Source organism: Myotis daubentonii, chromosome 3, assembly GCF_963259705.1.
Source record: "Myotis daubentonii chromosome 3, mMyoDau2.1, whole genome shotgun sequence".
Lineage (NCBI taxonomy): Eukaryota > Metazoa > Chordata > Mammalia > Chiroptera > Vespertilionidae > Myotis > Myotis daubentonii.
This window is the reverse complement of record NC_081842.1, coordinates 215,581,032-215,597,023: the sequence shown is the minus strand read 5'-3', so window position 1 is coordinate 215,597,023 and position 15,992 is coordinate 215,581,032. Positions and strand designations below refer to the sequence as shown.

The window sequence follows — 15,992 nt, the reverse complement described above, 5'->3', positions numbered from 1 at the left end:
AGAGAGAGAGAGAGAGAGAGAGAGAGAGAAGAAAGAAAGAAAGAAAGAAAGAAAGAAAGAAAGAAAGAAAGAAAGAAAGAAAGAAAGAAAGAAAGAAAGGCTCAATGAATGCTAGGTATTAGCATTGTGATCATGAGTTCCATCATGGACTCTCTAAGAACCTGATTAAAGCAATCAGCCTGGGCCTAAACTGCCCCATCAGCAAGGTTCCCAATTCATTATTTGTTTACAAAGCACATCACTCTATAAAAGTGGGGGGAGGGGAGGCAGGAAGATCAGTATTTTGCTTTTCATCCTTGTTACCAGCCACTGCTGCATTATTTATATGAAGGGAAGAGGAGTGTATCTGGACAGATGCTCAACTGGCTCCTGCAAGCAGAACATCTATCACAACAGGCAATGCCCGTCTCAGCAGCAAACTCCTTCCCTTCCCCAGTCATGCCCCTGGACTAAGAGTGCAATGGAGACACACAGAGGCCACACAATGTCAAAGTGCTATTGTCTAAGCATTCTGGCCATAGATTTTGATGAAATGAAATGATCCATCACTAAATTATTCTTTTTATTCCCAAATTATGCCCTTAAGGTATTATTAAATAACCAAAGAGACCCAAGGTGTATTAGAAACCAAAGGAGAAGGGGAGGGGTAGGAGGGAGGGAGGACAGATACATTTCCAATAGGCATTCTACTATATATTTACCAAAGCAGAACTAATGAAATTATTGAAATAATACCAATTAACATAATACAGAGAGAAGAACAAATGATAGATACATGCCATCTGCTTAATTCAAGTTAGAGGGAAGATATGTCAAACAAAGAAAGGGTTCTATAAAGTCACAAGTACTGTATTCAAATAATTTTCCTCATTTCTATTTTCTCTGGACTAGTAAATGTAGGACTAACCACAGTTAATGGATTAAAAACTCACATTTTTCAAAACACTTAAATGACTAATTTAAATGATTATCATTGGGGAGAGGGGACATTTAATTGGCCAAGGAATAAGAGTTTGGGTTTTTTTAAAACAGATCATTGTGTTTCTAGTAAGCAATTTCCATCTCTACACATTTTCACATAGAGATGCTGCTCTTTATTTACGTACAGTGCTAGGTACATAGTAAGTTTTAAGAAGTAAACACTTAGGGAATGATCGACTGGTTGAAGATAACCCAGACTTGCCTGAGGCATGGAAAGTACAGGGTGAAACGGGGAGAGAAACTAGGAATTGGTGATTTAAGCATGAAAAAGCACTTTTCTTTCTGGTTAATAGCTTGCAGGGACTGGGAAGAGGGGGCTGAATTTGAAAATGTCCAAAAAATCTTTCTCTAAGAGCAGACTATTATTAATCTAATTCTTTAAAACAAACAAAAAATAAATTAGTAATCTTGGTCAAAGTCCATTCTACATACAAGCATCCTATATAATAAAAGCCCAGTGACCGAAATGGCAAAGCAACCAGAACGTAGGTACATGCCCCGGCCGGCCCTGCCCACCAGCGGGGACCCTACCCCGATCCGTGGCCCCCATCAGGGCAGGCTGGCTGGCCCCTACCCATGCACCAGGCCTCTATCCTATATAATAAAAGGGTAATATGCAAATTGACCCTAACAGCAAAACAACCAGAACGACCACTCAACCAGTCACTATGAGGTGCACTGACCACCTCTAGGTCCCTTTTCTCAGCCAGCAGGCTCCAATCGCCCAATGGTGAATGGGGAACCGTGGGTGGGTGGCAGGGGACACAGGTGGCACAAGGCCAAGGCCCCTGCCCCGCCAGTCACCCCACACACAGAGGGTGACCCGCGGCAGGGGCAGGACAGGTGAGCGGGCAGGAACAGCCGACCTCTCGGACGCTTCCCCTGGCCGTCAGGCTCTGATTGCCCAATGGCAAACAGGGAACCAGGGTGGGTTGGGGGTCGGGGGGGAGGGCTGGCAAGCAGGCAGAACAGCCGACCTCTTGGTTCCTCCCTCCCGCCGGCAGGCTCCAATCACCCAATGGCGAATGGAGAACCGGGGATGGGTGGTGGGGCTGGCTGCGGGCAGCCAGGGAAGATGGCCTGATCACAGGCCAGGCCTAGGGACTGTACCCCGTGCAGGAATTTCGTGCACCGGCTTCTCTTGTTAGATAAACAAATTCAGGTTTATGCAGGTTTCTGCATGTTTAAGCTTTTACATTTAGACCATCCCTTTCAGATGGGTGTTAGAGTGCCTCCACACTGAGTTAATCCTACTCTTAATCCCACCTCTCTACTCCCCACATCATTTACTGCTGCAATTCTCACAGATTTAAAATTATTTTCTTATATATTGGTCTCCATTGCTACATGGAGCTATTTCAAGGCAGGAAACATGTTAGATATTTTTGTATTTCCAATTTTCCTAAATAATTTATTCACTCATTAAGGGGAACTTACTGAGCCTACCATGTGCCAGATGCTTTATTCATTCAACAAAAAATGTATTAAACAGGCAATATTCTGAAGAATTTGGAACACATCTATGAACAAAGTAGAAAGTCAGTCCTGGCCTCGTAGATCTTATGTTCTGCAGGGGGAAACAAACAATCACCAACAGATATAATACATATTAACAGCATACAGCATATCCCAAAGCAGTAAATGCTAAGACAAAGTAGAGCAAGAAAAGGATGATTAAGAGTGTGTGAGGGAAGCCTTGGTGGTCAGGGTGTCAGCCCACACACCAAAGGGTCATGAGTTCTCTTCCCAGTCAAGGGCACATACTTGGGTTGCAGGTTTGATCCCCAGCCAATAGGGACACATGCAGGAGGCAACCAATTGATTTGTCTCTCTCACATAGATGTTTTTCTCTCTCTCCCTTCCACTCTCTCTAAAAATTTATGGGGAAAAAATATCCTCAGGTAAGGAATAAAAAAAAAAATTTTTAAGAGTGTGCAAGGGGCAAAGCACCAGCTGCAATACTGACATGGGTGGTCAAAGTAGGACTCATTGAGAAAACACACTTTAGCAAACCCTAAGGAGATGAGGAAGTTAGCCAAGAGGGTAAAGTGGATCTCTGGAGAAGGGCATTCCAAGCAGAGGGAATCACCAGGGCACAGGCTGGTGCTCTGTAGCCTTTCAGGAAACAGCAAAAAGGCCAGAGGGGCAGAAATAGAATTTGGGAGTAGTAGGAAAAGAGGTACTAGTAAAAAAGTCAAAGGTCAGAGACGGTCTCAGAGACCATTTATAGGGATCTACACTAATAAAAGAGAAACATGGTAATTGGCATACGACCGCTACCCTTTTCATTGGCTAATCAGCGAGATATGCAAATTAACTGTCAGCCAAGATGGCGGCTGGCAGCCAGGCAGCTTGAAACTAACATGAGGCTTGCTTGCCTCAGTGACAGAGGAAACCAACGTTCCCCGCCTGCGGCTGCAGGCCTCTGAGCCAGGCAGTTTAAGAAACTCTGTAACAAATACTGCCAGACTTCAGCCAGCAGATTCGCAACATTGTAAGCAAAGGCCAGAAACCTACTTTCAGCCGCAGAGGCCTAAGAGCTGGAGCCAAGCCTCAAGGTAAAGCTGGCCCAGAATAAAAAAAGAAAAAAAAGAAAAAAAGGAGCGGTTGGGAACTTCAGTCACTCCCAGCCTGAAAACAGCCCTCAGCCCCTCACCCAGACTGGCCAGGCACCCCAGTGGGGACCCCCACCCTGATCCAGGACACCCTTCAGGGCAAACCAGCTGGCCCCACCCATGCACCAGGCTTCTACCCTATATAGTAAAAGGGTAATATGCCTCCCGGCACCGGGATCAGCGTGACAGGGGGCAGCGCCCAAACCCCCTGATCGCCCTGCAGCTTTGTGTGTGACAGGGGCGGGGCCCCAACCCCCTGAGCAGCCCTGCTCTGTGCCTGATAGGGGGGAGCTCCCCAACCCTCCCCCACGGGCCCTGCTCTGTGTGTGACGGGGTAGAGCCATAACCTCCCCATCGACCCTGCCTTGAGTGTGACAGGGGACGGTGCCCCAACCCCCCAATTGGCCCTACCCTGAGCGTGACTGAGGGTGGCATCACAACCTCCCAATCTACCCTGCTCTGTGCATGACGGGGCGGCACCCCAACTCCCCGATCGGCCCTGCTCTGAGCCCAACCAGGGGCTGTACCTAGGGATTGGGCCTGCCCTCTGCCACCGGGGAGCAGGCCTAAGCCAGCAGGTTGTTATCTCCCGAGGGGTCCCAGACTGCGAGAGGGCACAGGCCGGGCTGAGGGACCCCCCCTCTCCCCCGAGTGCACAAATTTTTGTGCACCGGGCCTCTAGTATTCTTATAATTGTGTAATTCCAAGAGTAGACAAGAAGCACACATCCCAGCCGGCATGGCTCAGTGGCTGAGCGTCAACCTATGAACCAGGAAGTCACAGCTCGATTCCCAGCCAGGACACATGCTCAGGTAGCAGGCTTGATCCCCAGTGTAGGATGTGCAGGAGGCAGCAGATCAATGATTCTCTCTCATCATTGATGTTTCTCTCTCTCTTTCCCTCTCCCTTCCTCTCTGAAATCAATAAAAATATATTTAAAAAAAAAAAAAAAGCAACACACGTCCCAAAATATGTATATTTGTACATGAAATATACCCAGGCTACTAAAATTTAAAAACAAGAGCTTTAGTGTTTTTGGTTCTGGGAGTGAGAGGTGCTGAATTTGAGTTACCTGTGTGGTGGTCAGCATGATGCCCCAGGCCAGTGATGGCGAACCTATGACACGTGTCAGAGGTGACACGCGAACTCATTTTTTTGGTTGATTTTTCTTTGTTAAATGGCATTTAAATATATAAAATAAATATCAAAAACATACATCTTTGTTCTACTATGGTTGCAAATATCAAAAAATTTCTATATGTGACATGGCACCAGAGTTAAGTTAGGGTTTTTCAAAATGCTGACACGCCGAGCTCAAAAGGTTCGCCATCACTGCCCCAGGCCAAGGGGGGACCCAGAGGCAGAAGTTCGGTTATTTCCTGAACCGAAATGCTTCCGGAAAGGCAGCCCTGTAGATCGAGTGCTACCACATCCAACATGCCTGGGACCATACCAAATCCATGTGGCAGAACCTGGTGGAGATGGGGTTGGCTATGGACCCCAACAAGGCAGTGCCCTTCCGTAAGAGAAAGATCAAGGCCAGGGAGGTGAACACAAAGGAGAGGCCTCAGGAGTTTGTGCAGAAGCCCTATGTGCTAAATGACCTGGAGGCAGAAGCCAGTCTCCCAGAAAAGAAAGGAAATACACTGTCTCAGGTCCTCATAGCCTGGGTACGCTACATGGTGAAGAACCACAAGGAGGAATATAAGGTCATGGCCCAGGATTAGAAGAATTACTATCAAGATACCCCGAAACAAATTCAGAATAAGATCAATGTCTATAGGTGTTTTTACCCAGCAGAGTGGCAAGCCTTCGTTCATTCTTTGCAGAAGAATAAGATGGAGGTTGAGTGACTGGTTTACACCTGCCCCAGGTTGAAGCCTCCTCCTGGACCAGAGAGACTGGAGTCAGGTTTAAGGCAAGGAGGGGCATGTGGCTACAGATGAGGCTGGCCAAACCCCATTCTCGGGGCCAAGGTTGCCTGATTTGGGTGACATGAGAAAGTGATGACTGCTCCATCGCAGGATCACAGACAGGGTATGGGATGGACACTGGGCATTTTCTTCGTTTGATACTTTATCCTCAGCTATTAATAATACAAAAATTCTTCTGTTCCTAAGGTTTCTCCTACAAGCACCTAAAATGTCTCTTCTCTGCTCTTGAAAAGAAGGGCTCAGTGTTTTTACATACACCATTTCACATTTTAAAAAAAGGAGCTCCAGTGTTTCTCCTGCACCCCAGTGGATCATCCTGCGCATGCACTCTTGGAGAAGCAGCACCCCCCTTTGAAGACCACTGCTCTATGCAGTCATCGCTTAGGTTAACACTGTATTCTCCTAACAGTGGGGAGCCATGCAGAGGGTCTGCTTTCCTAAGCCCGTCAACACAGCCTGAGACTTCGCTGCAGGACTTACAGAAGGTCCCAGGATGTGAGAGGACTGGCCTGGAAGGGTCCCCCTACCCACCCACCGAAGAGATTCTTAAAACCTCTTCGCTGGAATAGAAGAGAGGCACCTAACCTTAGCCAATGGTATTTAGCAACTTGGTCCCACACTTGCCTTCTTTCTGCTAGCAGAGCTGCTGACCTCTTCTGGGAATTTTAATTACATTCTGGCAAATACATTGTCCTTTCTGACTGCTTAAACAGTCAGAAATGGGTCTCTAGGTGCCACTTACTAGTAATATCAAAACTAAAAACTAAATCATCTTATTAATGCAGAAACCTCATTTCTGTCTTAATAGCATGACATGGAGCTGGATACTCACGGCTAAATAATCATAAACAGCTCTATTTCTCACATGGAGTAATTTACTTGTATAAATACATTTTTATAGATGTACTAGAGGCCCGGTGCACAAAATCAGTGAACTGGGGCGGGGAAGGGGTGGGGGGAAGGGAGAGAATCACTCAGCGCGGCCTGTGGTCTCCCACAGTCTGGGACCCCCTCGGGGGGTGTCTGCCTGTCCGCTTAGGCCCATTCCCCACAGGGAGCAGACCTAAGCTGGCAGGCGGACATCCCTTGCTCCTTACTGCTCATCTGCTCACTGCTCTTTATTGCTCTGCTCGCTGCTCCTTAGCGCTGCCACGAATGTGGGAGAGGATCCCACCACCACCGCTGTGCTTGCCAGCTGTGAGCCCAGCTTCTGGTTGAGCAGTGCTCCCCCTGTGAAAGTGCACTGACCACCAGGGGGCAGCTCCGGCGTTGAGTGTCTGTCCCTTGGTGGTCAGAGTGCACCATAGTGACTGGTTGTTCCGCCATAACCGTTGCTTAGGCTTTTATTATATAGATTGTTTTAAGTTTATTTCTGTTGTATTCATTTTTAGCTACCTTCTATTTAAGGCTTTTTTATTTTAGTGGTGATATAAGGTTTCATTTTAAAGCAAGTATGTTTCAGTGCAAAAAGTTAAGACTTTTAAAATACTAAACGACAGTGCCTGTGGTATGTATACAACTAGCAAAAGCCATGAGGATGTACAGAGTGAATGACTGATGTTAAGAGAACAATGCTGTGATGGAAAGCTCTAAGGTGTGGAGGATGCAGTACCAGCCATCCACCTTAGTTCCTGTCTATACCCCTAGCCACTGAGCCTGGCACGAAGTACTCCACAGTTGAATAAATGGAAGTGGTGAAGCCAGAATTTGAGCCTGTGTCTCTCTGGCTCAAGTGCACTCCTAGCCTTTCTTGGCTGCCAAGAGCTGTGAAGTGTTTTTAAAATTTAGAAAGTTCCTCAGGTGACTCTACTGTGTCACCAGGAGTACACACACCTATACTGGAAGCACTGCCTTCCTAATTGGACAAGCAATCACAGTCCAGAGTGGCCAGTGTTATGCTGGGCAAGTACAGTCCTGTAAGCTAGTCTGAAGACCACTGGAACAATTAACTGAGACTTGAAAGAATGAAAATCAATTAGCTAAGTGTATATTCTAGGAAGAGGGGACTGGGGTGCAAAGGCCCAGAGATAAGGGAATGCAGGATACATTTAAAAATTCACAGTCTTCCTAGCTCTCCCACTTATGGTGATCAACTGTCCTTATTTTCCAGGACTGAAATGGTTCCCAGGACATGGGAATTTCCATTTTAAAACCAAGAAAGTCCCAGGGACACATTGGTCACCCTACCACTCCACTCCTGCTAGTGGGAAACTGTATTTACTCGTCGGGTGGATGATCATTCTGCTTTAAAATGGCACCTGTTTTTCTAAGCTAGGATTCCTAAGACATGACACAATAAGGCCCCTATCATCCTGCATCCTCCCTTCTTCCCACATGTGTGCTGCAAGCACCATCAAAAGGCTTTAAGCAAAGCAGAGAGAATTGGACTTAATTTTATAAGGTCACCTTTGCTATTAAGTGTGGACAACAGACTGGAGGAGAGCAACTAAGGTGGTTTTGAATCTAACGCAACATTTCCTTCTGTAACTGATTACGGGAGCTGCATGTAGCACTGAGGATGATAAGATCAAGAGAGATTGAGGAAGCAGAATCAACAGGACTAGGTGATGATGAAAGGGAGGGAGGGAAGAGAGGGTAAATCAGGAAAAGAAGAAAAAAATGACTACTTTTTAGCAGAATTATAAAAACACTGGCTCAATATGTTCCAAAAGTTCACTGTGGATTCATGATTAAACATTCACATTTCCACACTGTGAGAGTAAACAAGTAATCTTTTCTGCCAAAGAACGGAGTTTAGGCAGCCACCATTTTGGCTCCAGTGACTTGGCAGCTCACCTGGAGGCTGCCATTTGGAAACAGCAAAGGTCAACCCCTTCCTTTAAATTAGCCAATCGTGCAAGAGTGTGAGCCTAACTTCTGTGACCAATCAAGAGTGAAAGACAAAAACAGTAAGTTACAGAGAAGAAAATATAAGTTCCAAACTTATAGATATTGGTCATAAAAACATTTTATGAACTTGGACCCAAAGGTAAAGGAAGTAAAGGTAAAAATAAGTGAATGGGACTATATCAAACTAAAAAGCTTCTGCACAGCAACAGAAACGGACAACAAAACAAAGAGGCAACCAACCATATGGGAGATGATATTTGAGAACAGTAGCTCCAACAAAGGCTTAATTTCCAAAATATATAAAGAACTCATAAAACTCAACATCAAACAAACAAACAACCCAATCCAACAGTGGGCAGAGGACCTGAAAATACACCTCTCCCAAGAATACATACAACCAGCGAATAGATATATAAAAAGATGTCCAGCCTCACTAGAAATTAGGGAAATGCAAATACAAACGACAATGAGATACAACCTCACACCTGTTGGAGTGGCCATTATCAACAAGATTAGCAATAACAAGTTTGGAGAGGATGTGGAAAAAAGAGACCCTTCAGTCACTCCTGGCAGGAATGTGGATGGTACAACCACTATGGAAAGCAGTCTGGTGATTCCTCAAAAAATTAAGAATAGAGCTACCATATCACCTAGCAATCCTTCTCCTGGGTATATACCAGAAAAACTCAAAATCATGTATTTGCAAAGATATATGCACCCCTATGTTCACTGCATCATTATTCATGGTGGCTGAGACATGGAAACGACCGAAGTGACCTGTGATGGAGGACTGGATAAAGAAGTGGTACATACACACAATGGAATAGTACTCAACCATAAGAAAGAATAACATAGCACCATTTGCAACAACATGGATGGACCTTGAGAACATTATTCTAAGTGAAATAAGTCAGTCAGAAAAAGCTAAGAACCATATGATTTCACTCATATGTGGGATTTAAAACTGAAACTCGTGAACACAAACAGCAGTGCAGTGGTTCGTGCGTGTGCTCCCAGAACATGTGCGTGCGCGCCCTCGTGCAGGGTAAAGATATTGCCTTGCTGTCTGGCTCGGGAGTATGCTTTGTGTTTCTACCAGGACCCCTGATTTTGGGGGCTCGCCTTATTTCTTATGAACATCTACACTAATAAAAGAGAAACATGGTAATTGGCATACGACCGCTACCCTTTTCATTGGCTAATCAGCGAGATATGCAAATTAACTGTCAGCCAAGATGGCGGCTGGCAGCCAGGCAGCTTGAAACTAACATGAGGCTTGCTTGCCTCAGTGACAGAGGATCGTTGGAGGAAACCAACATTCCCCGCCTGCGGCTGCAGGCCTCTGAGCCAGGCAGTTTAAGAAACTCTGTAACAAATACTGCCAGACTTCAGCCAGCAGATTCGCAACATTGTAAGCAAAGGCCAGAAACCTACTTTCAGCCGCAGAGGCCTAAGAGCTGGAGCCAAGCCTCAAGGTAAAGCTGGCCCAGAATAAAAAAAGAAAAAAAAGAAAAAAAGGAGCGGTTGGGAACTTCAGTCACTCCCAGCCTGAAAACAGCCCTCAGCCCCTCACCCAGACTGGCCAGGCACCCCAGTGGGGACCCCCACCCTGATCCAGGACACCCTTCAGGGCAAACCAGCTGGCCCCACCCATGCACCAGGCCTCTACGCTATATAGTAAAAGGGTAATATGCCTCCCGGCACCGGGATCAGTGTGACAGGGGGCAGCGCCCAAACCCCCTGATCGCCCTGCGGCTCTGTGTGCAACAGGGGGCGGGGCCCCAACCCCCTGATCAGCCCTGCTCTGTGCCTGATAGGGGGGAGCTCCCCAACCCCCCCTCCACGGGCCCTGCTCTGTGTGTGATGGGGTAGAGCCATAACCTCCCCATCGGCCCTGCCCTGAGTGTGAGAGTGGCGGCGCCCCAACCCCCTGATTGGCCCTGCTCTGTGGGTGATAGAGTGCGGCGCCCCAACCCCCTGATTGGCCCTGCTCTGTGCGTGACAGGGGGTGGCGCCGCAACCTCCCCATCGACCCTGCCTTGAGTGTGACAGGGGACGGTGCCCCAACCCCCCAATTGGCCCCACCCTGAGCGTGACTGAGGGTGGCATCACAACCTCCCAATCTGCTCTGCTCTGTGCATGACGGGGCAGCGCCCCAACTCCCCAATCAGCCCTGCTCTGAGCCCAACCAGGGGCTGCACCTAGGGATTGGGCCTGCCCTCTGCCACCCGGGAGCAGGCCTAAGCCAGCAGGTTGTTATCTCCCGAGGGGTCCCAGACTGCGAGAGGGCACAGGCCAGGCTGAGGGCCCCCCCACCCCCGCCGAGTGCACAAATTTTTGTGCACCGGGCCTCTAGTTAACAATATAAAAACTAGTTATATTTCCAGGCTATGTCACTAACCTACTAAAATCCATTAAGTGGTTGAGATACATTTTCCAATGAAAAGTTGTAGAAAATAATATTGCTGAATATCTATAAAAGTTTTTTTTTTCTTTTCTTTTTTTAAAATATATTTTATTGATTTTTTACAGAGAGGAAGGGAGAAGGAGACGGATAGAGAGTGAGAAACATCGATGAGAGAGAGACATCGATTCAGCTGCTTCCTGCACACTCCCTACTGGGGGTGTGTCCGCAACCAAAGTACATGCCTTGACCAGAATCGAACCTGGGACCCTTCAGTCCACAGGCCGACGCTCTATCCACTGAGCCAAACCGGTCAGGGCTCTATAAAAGTCTTTAAAGGAATTAAAAAGCATTTTCTATTTATTTTAAATGTTGGTATCTAAGGCAAAAAAAACATTTAATTGATTAAGGATGAGATATTACAGAGGCTTAAATGGGTCTTCTGGGTATTTTCAAGGGCTGTGAAGAAGTGCATTCTGATATTTGCTTTTACTTTTAAAATTTACAGCCGCTCTCTTCCTTAGTGCAGGTACTACTAGCTCCACTTTCTATACCTAACCAGCCATAATCAGGGTCAGTTTTGGAAAGAAATATTTTCCTGAGACAACCAAGGAGGAACTGAAAGAGAAAGCAGAAAAGATGGACATTAAGTCTAGCCTGAGGAGGAATGAGCTGGATAAGAAAAGAATGAGGGCAAGAGAGTTAGTGTGTCAAGCCCAGTGTGGGTCAAAGAAAGGGAGTAGGGGGAAGCCAATTATCCCTGGCAGATTGTTCTGAGACATAGCTGAGGACAGAGGTGACAGAAGGAGCATGACAAAAGACATCATTAGTCAATTGTGTACAGCTCAGAGGGAAAGAATGAGAGACCAACAAAGACTAAGCCCCTTACTTAAGTCTCAACAACCTTCATTTTTTGAAGTACATCCCATCCTCTGGACACTTTCCAACTTACTCCAACTGAGAACTGAGACTCGAAAAGTTCAACTGCTGCCCTTAAATGTTCCAATGGCCTCTGCTGACTCCATACCCAGCAAAGGTCCGCCACCTCTCAAATACTCACCAACACATTCCACTACCTCACCTCCTTATCTTTCTATGGTATTTTAGTCAGGTTTCTGCTTGGCTAAACTCCACCCACATGGGATGATTTTAAGGCTATCATAATTTTTGGTGCAAATGCCTAAAGAAAACAAGAAGAATTCTAATTGAGAAAGGCAGTCTTCTGGATATTTATACTGTACTAAGTTCCAAAGGACTTTTATATATTTTAACTGACTAAATAAATTGAATGATAACAGACAAGCCCACAATTCAAATACAAATCAAAAACATTTTTGAGGTACAACTTTCTCATCTACTCCTCTTAGAAGTTGCTGAAAGGAAACAAATTCCAGATTCAGTATGGAAATCATCAATTCTTTCAAAAGGGTATTTCATACTTCCTAACTTCAGAGACATGTCACTGCCAAAAATGCAAATAACAAATGTTTTCACACATTTGCCCATTATTTGTACACAATAGTCTTTATTACAGTTGAACTATTTAAAACAAAAGAAAAAAACTTCCTACAATCAAAGGGAGTATTTTAAAAGATAAAGTTTAGCAAATGGAAAACTTGATAAAATTTACTCTCTCTTCTCCTTCCTTCTTAAAGGGCCAACAAGCAAGTCTTCCTCATGAATGCATAACCAGATGCACATGGATGGGGACTGTGGGCCACAGAACTGAACCACCCAGCTCACCTTCAGCCACTACACACTTCGTATAAACGCCCCCTGTACACTGCAGAACGTAGAATGAAATAAAACCTGGGGGAAGCAGGCATTTTGAGCTAACTGCTGCTCAGCATAGCCCAGGACAAGTAGCATCCCCTTCCTCCCCAAGCCTTCTATCCAGGTAAGGACTACACTGTCATCAGGCAAGACACCAAGACGGAGACTCTAGCCTAGCCGTGGGCAAACTACGGCCCGCGGGCCGGATCGGCCCGTTTGAAATGAATAAAACTAAAAAAAAAAAAAAAAAGACCGTACCCTTTTATGTAATGATGTTTACTTTGAATTTATATTAGTTCACACAAACACTCCATCCATGCTTTTGTTCCGGCCCTCCGGTCCAGTTTAAGAACCCATTGTGGCCCTCGAGTCAAAAAGTTTGCCCACCCCTGCTCTAGCCCATCAGTCGGTGGGTTCATGACACGAGTAGTACTGGAAACTCTTGATTATGTGTCACAGAGGTAGTCCTTGGTCCAGGAATTTGGCTAATTTTAGATATAAGACAATGATGTATCAGATATAGATGGGTTTAGCAAACTTCACCCAAATGAACTATTTTTGGAGAGTCATGATTTCCTCTTGGAGGCGAGACCATCCACCTCCTGTCCGGATCATAACAAGATTTAGCATGAGTTTACCTTGCTATGAAACTAAATGACAAAGATGCAATAGTCAGAGAACTGGCTAATTGGGAACCTTTTCTTCAGGAAATCTTCAAAGTGCATCCTTATTTCAGTGAGAGCTCCACACAAGGGCAGAGGAAAAGATATTTCTGTTAACAGAGGCCTTGCCAAAAAGTCAACTGATAAAAGTCTCCATAAAAAAAATACCTCTTTAACATGATTTAAAAACTACATTTCAAGCAATATCCTTATTAATATGAAATATTACAGGAATCCTGAATAAAACAAGGATGTACACTATTACCACTTTTATTGAACATATTTTTGGAAGTTCCAGTTAATTAAAGACAAGAAAAAGAAATGAGGTTTAAGCCCTAGCTGCTTTGGCTCAGTGGATAGAGCGTCAGCCTGTGGACTGAAGGGTCCCAAGTTCGACTCTGGTCAAGAGCACATGCTTGGGTTGTGGGCTCAATCCCAAGGGGGGCATGCAGGAGGAGCCGATCAATGACTCTCTCTCATCATTGACATTTCTCTCTCTAGCTCTCCCTTTCTCTCTGAAATCAATAAAAATGTATTTAAAAAGAAAGAAACGAGGTTTAAAACATGAAAAAGAGACTATTATATTTGTAGACAATCTGATTGCCTAACTGGGAATAACCTAAGAGAATAAACTGGGAAAGTATCAGAAGTAATAGAATTTAATAATGTTATTAGCAATCAAAAAAAAGCAATTGTTTTTCTAATACTAAAGGATATAAATAAAACTTTGCCTTATAAAAATCATTTTTTTATTTCTTATATTTATTTTATTGAGGGCTTGAATAGAGTAATATAATGTTCCTACCAGGAAAAGTCTTATGTCTTATTCCTCAAATTAATTAAAACTGCTTCCATTAAAATCTCAATAAGTTTTTATTTCATTTGTTTTTGGAGGTTGAGGGGGTTGGTATAGGAAAATGACAAAAGGACTGAGTTCTCAGGAATTCAGCCTTAGGCATCAGTAAGAGTTCTCAGACCTCTCAGACCTCTCTCTTTCTGCCCAACTTTCCTGTCACCCCTCTTGGCTTTCAATGAGCATTGCAGTCCATTGATCTGTTCCTTTTGTCCCAAACAATCACTCCTGATATAGTACTAAACATTCCTTTTTCCTTCCACTGCTCTTTCTAGCACCTCATCCCTCAATTTCCTTTGTTCCTGCCTCATATCTATCCAGAAAATGTTCAGCCTTGAATTTGGGTTAGGAGGCATCCTGGTACAGTAATTAAGAATTCAGGCTCAGAAGTCAGCCCACCTGGTTTCAAATCCTGACTTTACTGCCTACTCACCGTGTATCTGAGACAAGATATTAACTTTTCCAAGCCTTAGTTTCCACGTAAGTAAATAATAGTATCTAACTTAGAGTTGTAATGAGAGCTAAATAAGCTAATGCATATAAGATCTTGACATAAAGCCTGACACTTAATAAGCACTAAAAATATGAGCACCTATATGAGGGCTGCTGGGCCCTGTGACAAAATCACCTCCACATGTAGCGGGGAAATGCTACTGGCCTAGGTCTTCCAGTCTCAGCAGTCCTCAGCGTGTGTGTGTGTGTGTGTGTGTGTGTGTGTGTGTGGTCAGCTCCTCTTTTCTGTTCTGCAACTACTCTCTTTTGCCAGCCACTTTTAAATATGAGTATTCGTCAGAGGACCTGTCTATGGGCTCCTAGTCACACACCACACACTCACTCTTTTTTTGTCCTCCAATGTTCTCAACTCCTGTTCACATAATTGATAATTAGTAATCTCTAGACATGACCTCCCTCCTGAGCTTCAGATCCATAATGTCCACCTCAAACTCAGCAGGTTCCACACACCATTTCCTCTTCATGTATCTTCAGTATCAATTAGTAGCACTACCGCCCACTCAAGCAAAATAACCTTTTACTCCTGCCTCCTCACAGCCAACCATTACTAAGAATTACTGGTTCTGCATTTTAAAGATCTCTCCTTTTCTTCAGTGCCACCACCATTGCTTCAGTTCTGAAACCCATTATCTCCCCAGCTGTTTGTATTAGTTTCCTCGGGCTTCCCTAACAAAGTCTCACAAACTGAGGGGCTTAAACTATAGACATGCATTGTCTCACAGTTCTGGAGACTGAAAGTCTAAGATCAAGGTGTCCACAGGGTTGGTTCCTTCTGAGGGATGTAAAGCAAGGATCAGTTCCCATGTCTCTTTCCTCAGCTTGCTGATGGCCATCTTCTCCCTGTGCCTCTCCACATTGTTTCCCCCCTGTGTGTGTCAATCTCTGTGTCTAAATTCCCCATTGCACCAGTTATGCTGGATTAAGGCCCATCCTAATGACCTCATCTTACTAATTACACTGCAATGACCAGAATTCCAAATAAGGTCACAAAGGTGGGTTAGGTCTTCAGCATAGGAATTTGGGGAAGACACAATTGAGCCTGTAGCACAGATCTTCTTGCCTCTACTTTGCTCAACTGTGCCAACCACATCTTCCCCTTGACTATGAAAGCAATCTTTCTGAAATTCAATTTCTACCTCCTTTTCATGCTTAAAACCCACATTAGCTGTTTTTCATCCAAACTGTGAATGACAACAATGACAATACATCTATTTTCTGGGTGCTAACAATGTGCCTGGTACGTTTCTAAGTACTCCACATACAGGACACTGTTCCTATAGAATAGGCACTACTATCATCTCCATTTTATAAATGAACAAACCAAGCAACAAAGGCATTAAGTACTATCTGTTCAATAAAGCCATGTAGTCAGTCAGTCTCAGGACGAGGAATTAAACTCGGGCTCTG

The 15,992-nt window shown here is 44.9% G+C and overlaps 1 protein-coding gene and 1 pseudogene across 4 annotated transcripts in view; one reads left to right on the top strand and one right to left on the bottom strand.

The window, feature by feature from the left end:
* The window catches only part of RERE (arginine-glutamic acid dipeptide repeats), a 418,729-nt gene that overhangs the window by 320,015 nt on the left and 82,722 nt on the right, over positions 1-15,992 (bottom strand). The window lies entirely within an intron of this gene.
* On the top strand, positions 1,448-5,606 carry LOC132229803 (nucleolar protein 16-like; annotated as a pseudogene).